Source organism: Rattus rattus, chromosome 1 (genome assembly GCF_011064425.1).
Source record: "Rattus rattus isolate New Zealand chromosome 1, Rrattus_CSIRO_v1, whole genome shotgun sequence".
NCBI lineage: Eukaryota > Metazoa > Chordata > Mammalia > Rodentia > Muridae > Rattus > Rattus rattus.
In genome coordinates this window covers 35,776,040-35,786,164 of record NC_046154.1, presented here as the reverse complement: position 1 = coordinate 35,786,164, position 10,125 = coordinate 35,776,040, and positions in this window count along the sequence as shown.

Here is a 10,125-nt window from a genome sequence, read left to right as displayed (position 1 = left end):
TTCTTTTGTTCTGAATGTTTCCCAAAGTGAGACAGGAAGATTAGATAGAAGGGTTTCCAATTCTTCCTGATACAGCCACAGGAGATAAGAGAGGGAGGGATTTGCATATTAGGTACCAGTAGACACAAGAGTAAGCAATAGCATTGCTGTCTCTCTCTCTCTCTCTCTCTCTCTCTCTCTCTCTCTCTTTAAGATTTATTTATTATATATAAGTTCAGACACACCAGAAGAGGGCATCAGATTTCATTACAGATGGTTGTGAGCCACCATGTAGTTGCTGGGATTTGAACTCAGGACTTCTGGAAGAGCAGTCAGTGCTCTTAACCACTGAGCCATCTCTCTAGCATGTCTCTCTTTTCCTCATTGCTCATCCCATCCATAATGCAGTTCCTCCTCAGCACAAAGGTGAGCAGAAGCTCTGCCCAGGTCTCCTCCTGACCCATAGGACTGATACTGGCATTTTCAGTTGTGTGTTTAGAAAAAAACCAAAAAAACAAAAACAAAAAACCAAGGAGTTACCTATAGTCTCAGGTATTGTCATCAATCTTGGGAGGTTTCCCACCTTTCCCCAGGCAAAAAGACTAACATCTAGACTCCTTTCTTCATCTCTCAGGGGGTGCACACAAATAGAAGAACTTTTAGAAATCCTTTACGAGGATTCATACTCCAAACCTGGTATTTGTTTTTTTTTTTTTTTTTGCGGAGCTGGGAATCGAACCCAGGGCCTTGCGCTTCCTAGGCAAGCGCTCTACCACTGAGCTAAATGCCCAACCCCCGTATTTGGTTTTTTTTTTTTTTTTTTTTGGTTCTTTTTTTTTGGAGCTGGGGATCGAACCCAGGCCTTGCGCTTCCTAGGCAAGCGCTCTACCACTGAGCTAAATCCCCAACCCCGGTATTTGGTTTTCATAAGGCCACTGTGAGCTTGATGGCCTTTGGGCTCTCTGACAGCTCAGGCAACCTGAATGGCATTCCTTGGGTTATCTATGGCACTTCAAGGGTCATGGCAAGAATTTGCTATATTTTAACGAACATTTTCATCTTTGGCAAAGGTAGTAAGGTTTCTTCCAGTCACCAATGCTTTGTTTTTTGTTTTTTGTTTTTTGTTTTTTGTTTTTTTTTTCCTCCCCTTCCAGGCTGGTCCCAAACTCATTTATTTTGGATGCTTTTGTCTCTGCAGGTGTGTGACGTCATCCTGATTTATGCCTTACAGAGCTGAACAGAGAGTTCTCAACTGAGGAATATCGAATGGCCCAGAAGTACCTAAAGAAATGTTCACATCCTTAGTCATCAGGGAAATGCAAATCAAAACAACCCTGACTTTCCACCTCACACCAGGCAGAATGGGTAAGATCAAAAACTCATGTGACGGGCTGGAGAGATGGCTCAGCGTTTAGGAGCACTGACTGCTCTTCCAGAGGTCCTGAGTTCAAACCCCAGCAACCACATGGTGGCTCACAACCATCTGTAATGGGATCTGATGCCCTCTTCTGGTGTGTCTGAAGACAGCTGCAAGTGCACTCACATAAATAAAAACAACCACTCTGGAAATCAGTCTGGAGTTTTCTCAGAAAATTAGACATAGTACTACCTGAGAACCCAGCTATACTACTCCTGGGCTTATACCCAAAAGATGCTCCAACATATAACAAAGACACATGCTCCACTCTGTTCATAGCAGCCTTATTTATAATAGTCAGAAGCTGGAAAGAACCTAGATGTCCTTCAACAGAGGAATTGATACATAAAATGTAGTACAGTTTCACAATAGAGTATTACTCAGCTATTAAAAACAATGATTTCATGAAATTCTTAGGCAAATGGATGGAATTAGAAAATACCATCCTCAGTGAGGTAACCCAGTCACAAAAGAACACACATGTTATGCACTCACTGATAAGTAAATATTAGCCCAAAAGCTCAGAATGCCCAAGATACAATTCACAGACCACACGAAGCTCAAGAAGGAAGACAAAAGTGTGGATTTTCTTAGTCCTTCTTGGAAGGGGAAACAAAATACTCGAGAGGAAATACAGGGATGAAGTGTGGAACAGAGACTGAAAGGCCATCCAGAGACTGCCCTACCTGGGGATCCAGCCCACATACATACAGCCACCAAACCGAGACAATATTGCTGATGCCAAGAAGTACGTTCTGACAGGAGCCTTATATAGCTGTCTTCTGAGAGGCTCTACCAGAGCCTGACCAAATACAGAGGCAGATGCTCTTAGCCAACCATTGGACTGAGAACGGAGTCCCCAGTGGAGGAGTTAGAGAAAGGACTCAGGTAGCTGAGGGGGTTTGCAACCACATAGGAAGAACAACAATATCAACCTCCCCCAACCCCCAGATCTCCCAGGGACTAAATCACCAACCAAAGGGTACACATGGAGGGACCCATGGCTCCAGCTGCATATGTAGCAGAGGATGGTCCTTGTCAGACATCAATCGGAGGAGAGGCCCTTGGTCCTGTGAAGGCTTGATGCCCCAGTGTAGGGGAATGCCAGGGTGGGGAGGCAGGAGTGGGTGGATGGGTGGGGGAGCACCCTTAGAGAAGCAGGGGGAGGGAGTATGGGATAAGGCATTTCCAGAGGGGAAACGGAAACATTCAAATTGTAAATAAAGAAAATATCCAATTAAAAAAAAGAATTAAACCTAAGGCTTTATGCGTGTCTGGCAAGCACTGTACTAGTTGGGCTGTACCTGTCTAGGATCCCAAGTTTGTCCTTAGCCTACAGTGGAACAGGAGAGCTATGCTGAAGGAAGCAGCTTGTTTACTGTGAAGGCTCTGAACTAGTGAAGCAAAGGGTGAGACCAGGACACGGAAGACCCCTCTACAGAGTGCACAGTTGGCCTTATTAGGACTGGGTCAACACAGCAACTGAATTAGGCGTTATGGAATCAATCATTTGACAAGAGTTTCAACTCTTGCGGTTGAACAGACAAAGGTTTGAAACAGAAATCAACAGTAAAGAGTACGTGTTTCACTGAATTTCCTTGCTAGTCATAAGCGGGAAATGCTACAGAAAGCATGTTCGTCAACTGCACAGGTGTATTGACCATGTTTGCCAGACTGCCAACCTCTACGATCTATGTGTAACTCTTGAGATTGGTTCAGTATCTGCAGAGTGTATAATTTAAACACAAAGTCTCCTGACTTCATTTCCACTGTTCTGTAGCGGTACTAAGCACTTGAAAGACTTCCTTCTATGCAGTCCTGCCATCTGATTTTTATCAGTTTTATGTGGACTTTGTGTTTCATATTTTAATCTCAAATCTAGCACTGTAAAGTTTGGACAATTTATCCTGAAGCTTTGTATCTGGCTGCACCTGTATAAGCTGCTACAGATAAAAATAAAGAATACACTACTTGTTGTGGTTTGCCCTGGAGCTATCTGTATTTTGATGCTAATTCCGCTGCCCCAAGGACAGCTGCCTAGTCACTTAGGACTCAGATGACTTCATCAGAACCTTCTCCCCATTTTAACTTGTAAAATAAAGGTGAGAGCAGGTTATTGGACTGGGGAAGGGGAGGTGGAACAGGAGAGGGAAGAGAGGGGGTTGACGAGAGAGGAGGTGGAAGGAAGATGGAGCTGAAGCACATGGCCAGGAGAAACCACAAGTTATAGGGATCTCATAGGTAGGGGAACAGAGTAATGCAGTGGTAGATCTGCCCAATTTAGGTAGGAGCTGTGTTTTCTTTGCACAATCTTATTGGGGTTGGAGAGGTTACTGTAACAACCTGTATGTTAGATGCATGGAAAAATGAGCTTTGCATACACAATGGGTTTGGGGCTGTGGAAAACAATGGAAATAACTACATTAGCCCTAGGTGTAAAGGGTTTTTTTTAATTGGATAGTTTATGTATTTACATTTCAAATGTTATCCCCTTTCCCAGTTACTCCCTCTCCCATGGCCCCTCCCCCAGTTTCTATGAGGATGCTCCCCCACCCATCCACCCACTCCTGCCTCCCCACCCAGGCATTTCTCTACACTGGGGAAAAAGAGCCTTCACAGGGCTAAGGCAGGATATAGTAGCCTGGGCTGGCATTTGTGTTCTCTTAGGGTCTGTATGACATCTGCCCAGCATCTTCTAGCTTTCATAGTCTCTGTTTAAAAGTCAGGTGTAATTCTGATAGGTCTGCCTATATATGTTACTTGATCTTTTTCCCTTACTGCTTTTTCTTTTTCTTTTCTTTTATTGGATACTTTCCTTATTTACATTACAAATGTTAGCCCCTTTATGGGTTTCTCCTCCAGAAACTCCCCATTGCATCCCCCCCACCTGCTTCCCTGAGGAAGCTCCCCCACCCATCCACCCACTCCCGCCTCCCCACCCTGGCATTTCTCTACACTGGGGCATCAAGCCTTCACAGGACCAAGGGCCTCTCCTCCCATTGACAAGGACCATCCTCTGCTACATATGGAGTTGGAGCCATGGTTCCCTCCCTTTGGTTGGTGATTTAATCTCTGGGAGATCTGAGGGATGAAGGGTCTGGTTGGTTGATATTGTTGTTCTTCCTATGTGGTTGCAAACCCCCTCAGCTACCTGAGTCCTCTCTCTAACTCCTCCACTGGGGACCCCATTCTCAGTCCAATGGTTGGCTGCTAGCATCTGCCTCTGTTTTTGTCAGGCTTTGGCAGAGCCTCTCAGGAGACAGTTATATCAGTCTCCTGTCAGCATGGACCTCTTGGCATCCCCAATAGTGACTGGATTTGGTGACTGCATGCAGGATGGATCCCCATGTGTGGCAGTCTTTGGACGGCCTTTCCTTCAGTCTTTGTTCCACATTTTGTCTCCAAATTTCCTCCCTTGAGTATTTTGTTCCCCCCTTCTAAGAAGGACTGAAGCATCCACACTTTTGTCTTTCTTCTTCTTGAGCTTCAGGTGGTCTGTAAATTATATCGTGGGTATTCCTAACTTTTGGGCTAATATCCACTTATCAGTGAGTACATATCGTGTGTGTTCTTTTGTGATTGGGTTACTTCACTCAGGATATTTTCTAGTTCCATCCATTTGCTAAAGAACTTCATGAAGTCATTGTTTTAATAGCTGAGTAGTACTCCATTGTGCAACTATACCACATTTTCTGTATCCATTCTTCTCTTGAGGGACATCTGAGTTGTTTCCAGCTTCTGGCTATTATAAATAAGGCTGTTATGAACACAGTAGAGCATGTGTCCTTGTTATATGTTGGAGCATCTTTTGGGTATATGCCCAGGAGTGGTATAGCTGGGTTCTCAGGTAGTACTACGTCCAATTTTCTGAGGAACCACCAGACTAATTTCTAGAGTGGTTGTACACCGTGGTTTGCCCTGGAGTTATCTGTATTTTGATGCTAATTCCACTTCCCCAAGCACAGCTGCCTAGTCCTGTACTCAGGAATCAGGTGACTTCATCAGAGCCTCCCCATTGTAAAGTTCAGGTGAAGGGCAGGCAGGTACCGGATAGAAGGAGGCCTGTCATTGGAAGAGAAGGAAGGATGGGCGGGAGAGAAGTTTGAAGGAAGAGGAGGAGACGAGAGGAGAGGGTGAGAAGCCATGGCAGGTGATGTTAAGATTCTGTTCTGTGTATTTACAGGTTGTTATCAATGCTCCTAAGGGATGGATGGTACTGGGCTTTCTATGTTTAAGTGGGCAATTATATCTTACCAATTGGGTCAAAGATTATTGTGTTGTGTGTTCTTTTATGTGAGGGTTTGAGTGTAGGAAAGTGTGCGGCTGGTGTGTTTCGGCCAAGATATCTAGCAGATATCTTGGGGCACCGCGGTGAGGACCTAGCGGGGTAAAAGACCAACAATATCTTTTTTAGTTCTTTTTTTTCGGAGCTAGGGTATTTTTATATTTTTACAACTAGCAATCCCACAAACAATGGAGGAGTGTTCCTCTTTCTACTCATCCTGGCCAGCATCTATTGTCACCTGAATTTTTTTATCTTAGCCATTCTGACTGGGATGAGGTGGAATCTCAGGGTTGTTTTGATTTGCATTTCCCTGATGACTAAGGATGTTGAACATTTCTTTAGGTGTTTCTCAGACATTCTATATTCCTCAGCTGAGAATTTTTCGTTTAGCTCTGTACCCCATTTTTTATAGGGTTATTTTATTTTCTGGAGTCTAACTTCTTGAGTTCCTTGTATATATTGGATATTAGCTGTCTATAAGATGTAGGATTGGTAAAGACTTTTCCTAATCTGTTGGTTGCTGTTTTGTCCTAAGGACAGTGTCCTTTGCCTTACAGAAGCTTTGCAATTTTATGAGGTCCCATATGTTGATTTTTGATCTTAGAGCTTAAGCCATAGGTGTTTTTCTGTTCAGGGAAATTTCCCCTGTGCCCATGTGTTCCAGGCTCTTCCCTACTTTCTCTTCTATTAGTTTCAGTGTGTCTGGTTTATGTGGGGGTCCTTGATCCACTTAGACTGGAACTTTGTACAAGTGATAAGAATGAATCAATTTGCATTCTTCTACATGCTGACCTCCAGTTGAACCAGCGCCATTTGTTGATAATACTGTTCTTTTTCCACTGAATGGTTTTAGCTCCTTTGTACAAGATCAAGTGACCAGAGGTGTGTGGGTTCATTTCTGGGTCTTCAATTCTATTCCATTGATCTACCTGCCTGTCTCTGTACCAATACCATACAGTTTTTATCAATTTTGTTCTGTAATACAGCTTGAGGTCTGGGGTAGTAGTTCCCCCAGAAGTTCTTTTATTGTTGAGAATAGTTTTCGATATTCTGGGTTTTTTGTTATTCCAAATGAATTTGCAAATTGTTCTTTCAAACTCTATGAAGAATTGAGTTGGAATTTTGGTGGGGATTGCATTGAATCTGTAGATTGCTTTTGGCAAGATGGCCATTTTTACTATATTAATCCTGACAATCCATGAGCATGGGAGATCCTTCCATCTTCTGAGATCTTCGATTTCTTTCTTCAGAGGCTTGAAGTTCTTGTTATACAGATCTTTCACTTGCTTGGTTAGAGTCACACCTAGGTATTTTATATTATTGTGACTATTCCCTAATTTTTTTCTCTGGCTGTTTATCTTTTGAGTGGAGGAAGGCTACTGATTTGTTTGAGTTAATTTTATATCTGGCCACTTTGCTGAAGTTGTTTATCATGTTTAGGAGTTCTCTGGTGGAACTTTTGGGGTCACTTAAGTATTTGATCATATCATCTGCAAATAGTGATATTTTGACTTCTTCCTTTTTCTTTTCTTTTCTTTTTTTTTTTTTTTGGTTCTTTTTTTTTCCGGAGCTGGGGACCGAACCCAGGGCCTTGCGCTTCCTAGGCAAGCGCTCTACCACTGAGCTAAATCCCCAACCCCGACTTCTTCCTTTTTCAATTTGTATCCCTTTGACCTCCTCTGGTGGTCTGATTGCTCTGGCTAGGACTTCAAATACTATATTGAATAAGTAGGGAGAGAGTGGGAAGCCTTGTCTAGTCCCTGACTTTAGTGGGATTGTTTCAAGTTTATCTCCATTTAGTTTGATGTTAGCTACTGGTTTGCTCTATATGGCTTTTATTATGTTTAGGTATGGTTCTTGACTTCCTGATCTTTCCAATACTTTTATCATGAAGGGGTATTGAATTTTGTCAAATGATTTCTCACCATCTAATGAAATGATCATGTGGTTTTTATCTTTCAGTTTGCTTATATAGTGGATTACGTTGTTGGATTTCCGTATATTAAACCATCCCTGCATACGTGGGATGAAGACTATTTGATCATGATGGATGATCATTTTGTTGTATTCTTGGATTTGGTTTGCAAGAATTTTACTGAGTATTTTTTCGTCAATATTCATAAGGGAAATTGGTCTGAAGTTCTCTTTCTTTGTTGGGTCTTTGTGTGGTTTAGGTATAAGAGTAATTGTGGTTTCATAGAAGGAATTCTGTACTGCTCTGTCTATTTCTATTTTGTGGAACAGTTTGGATAGTATTGGTAGGAGGTCTTCTATGAAGGTCTGGTAGAATTTTCCAGTAAATCCATCTGGTTCTGGGCTCTTTTTGGTTGGAAGACTTAATAACTGCTTCTATTTCTTTAGGAGTTGTTTAGATGGTTTATCTGATCCTGATTTAACTTTGGTCCCTGGTATCTGTCTATAAAATTGTCCATTTCCTCCAGATTTTCAAGTTTTGTTGAATATAGGCTTTTGTAGTAGCATCTGATGATTTTTTTAATGTCCTCAGATTCTGTTGTTATATCTCTCTTTTCATTTCTGATTTTGTTAATTTGGATACCCTTTCTGTGACCTCTGGTTGGTCTGGCTAAGGGTTTATTTATCTTGTTGATTTTCTCAAAGAACCAGATTTTGGTTCTGTTGATTCTTTTTTTTTTTTTTTTAAACGTTTTTTTTTTTTTTTGTTTTTGTTTTTTTTTTTTTTTTTTTTTTTTTCGGAGCTGGGGACCGAACCCAGGGCCTTGGCGCTTTGCTAGGCAAGAGCTCTACCACTGAGCTAAATCCCCAACCCCTGGTTCTGTTGATTCTTTGTATGGTCCTTTTTATTTCTACTTGGTTGATTTCAGCCCTGAGTTTGATTATTTCCTGCCTTCTACTCCTCTTGGGTGTATTTATTTCTTTTTTTTCTAGAGCTTTTAGGTGTGCTGTCAAGCTGCTGATGTATGCTCTCTCTTTTTGCAGGTATTCAGAGCTATGAGTTTTCCTCTTAGCACTGCTTTCATTGTGTCCCATAAGTTTGGCTTTTTGTGCTTTCATTTTTATTAAATTCTAAAATATCTTTAATTTCTTTCTGTATTCCTTCTTTGACCAAGATATTATTCAGTAGAGTGTTGTTCAGCTTCCATGTATATGTGGGGTTTCTGTGGTTGTTGTTGTTATTGAAGACTAGCTTTAGTCCATGGTGATCTGATAGGATGAATGGGATTATTTCAATCTTCTTGTATCTGTTATGGCCTGTTTTGTGACTGATTATTAGTCAATTTTGGAGAAGGTACCATGAGGTGCTGAGAAGAAGGTATATTCTTTTGTTTTAGGATGAAATGTTTTATAGATATCTGTTAATTCCATTTAGTTCAGACTTTCTATTAGTTTTACTCTGTCTCTGTTTCATTTCTGTTTCCATGATCTGTCCATTGATGAAAGTGGGGTGTTGACGCCTTCCACTGTTATTGTGTTAGGTGCTATGTGTGCTGTGAACTTTAGTAAAGTTTCTTTTATGAATGTGGGTGTCCTTGCATTTAGAGCATAGATGGTCAGAATTGAAAATTCATCGAGGTATATTTTTCCTTTGAGGAATATAGTGTCCTTCATTGTCTTTTTTGATAACTTATGGTTGAAAGTTGATTTTATTCGATACTAAAATGGCTACTTCAGCTTGTTTTTGGTGACAATTTGCTTTGGAAAATTCTTTTCTAGCCTTTTACTCTGAAGTGGTGTCTCTGTTTGTCACTGAGGTGCATTTCCTGTATGCAGCAAAATGCTGGGTCCTCTTTATGTATCCATTCTGTTAGTCTATGTCTTTTTATTGGGGAATTGATGTTAAGAGATATTAAGGAATTGTGATTGTTTTTTCCTGTTATTTTTGTTGTTAGAGGTGGCATTATGTTTGTATGGTTCTCTTCTATTGGTTTTGTTGCAAGAAGATTAGTTTCTTGCCTCTTGTAGGGTGTAATTTCCCTCCCTGTGTTGGAGTTTTCCGTCTATTATTCTTTGCAGGGCTGGATTTGTGTGAAGATATTGTATAAATTTCATTTTGTCGTGGAATATCTTGGTTTCAGCATCTATGTTAATTGAGAGTTTTGCTTGGTTTAGTAGCCTCGGCTGGCATTTGTATTCTCTTAGGGTTTGAATTCTCTTAGGGTCTGCCCAGGATCTTCAGCTTTCATAGTCTCTGGTGAGAGATCTGGTGTAATTCTGATAGGTCTTCGTTTACATGTTACTTGACCTTTCCCCTTACTGCTTTTAATATTCTTTCTTGTTTTTTGCATTTCATGTTTTGGTTTTTATGTGATGGAAGGAGTTTCTTTTCTGGTCCAGTCTATTTGGAGTTCTGTAGGCTTCTTGTCTGTTCATGGACTTGTCTTTGTTTAGGTTAGGCAAGTTTTCTTCTATAACTTTGTTGAAGATATTTACTGGCCCTTTAAGTTGGGATTCTTCACTCTTAGGT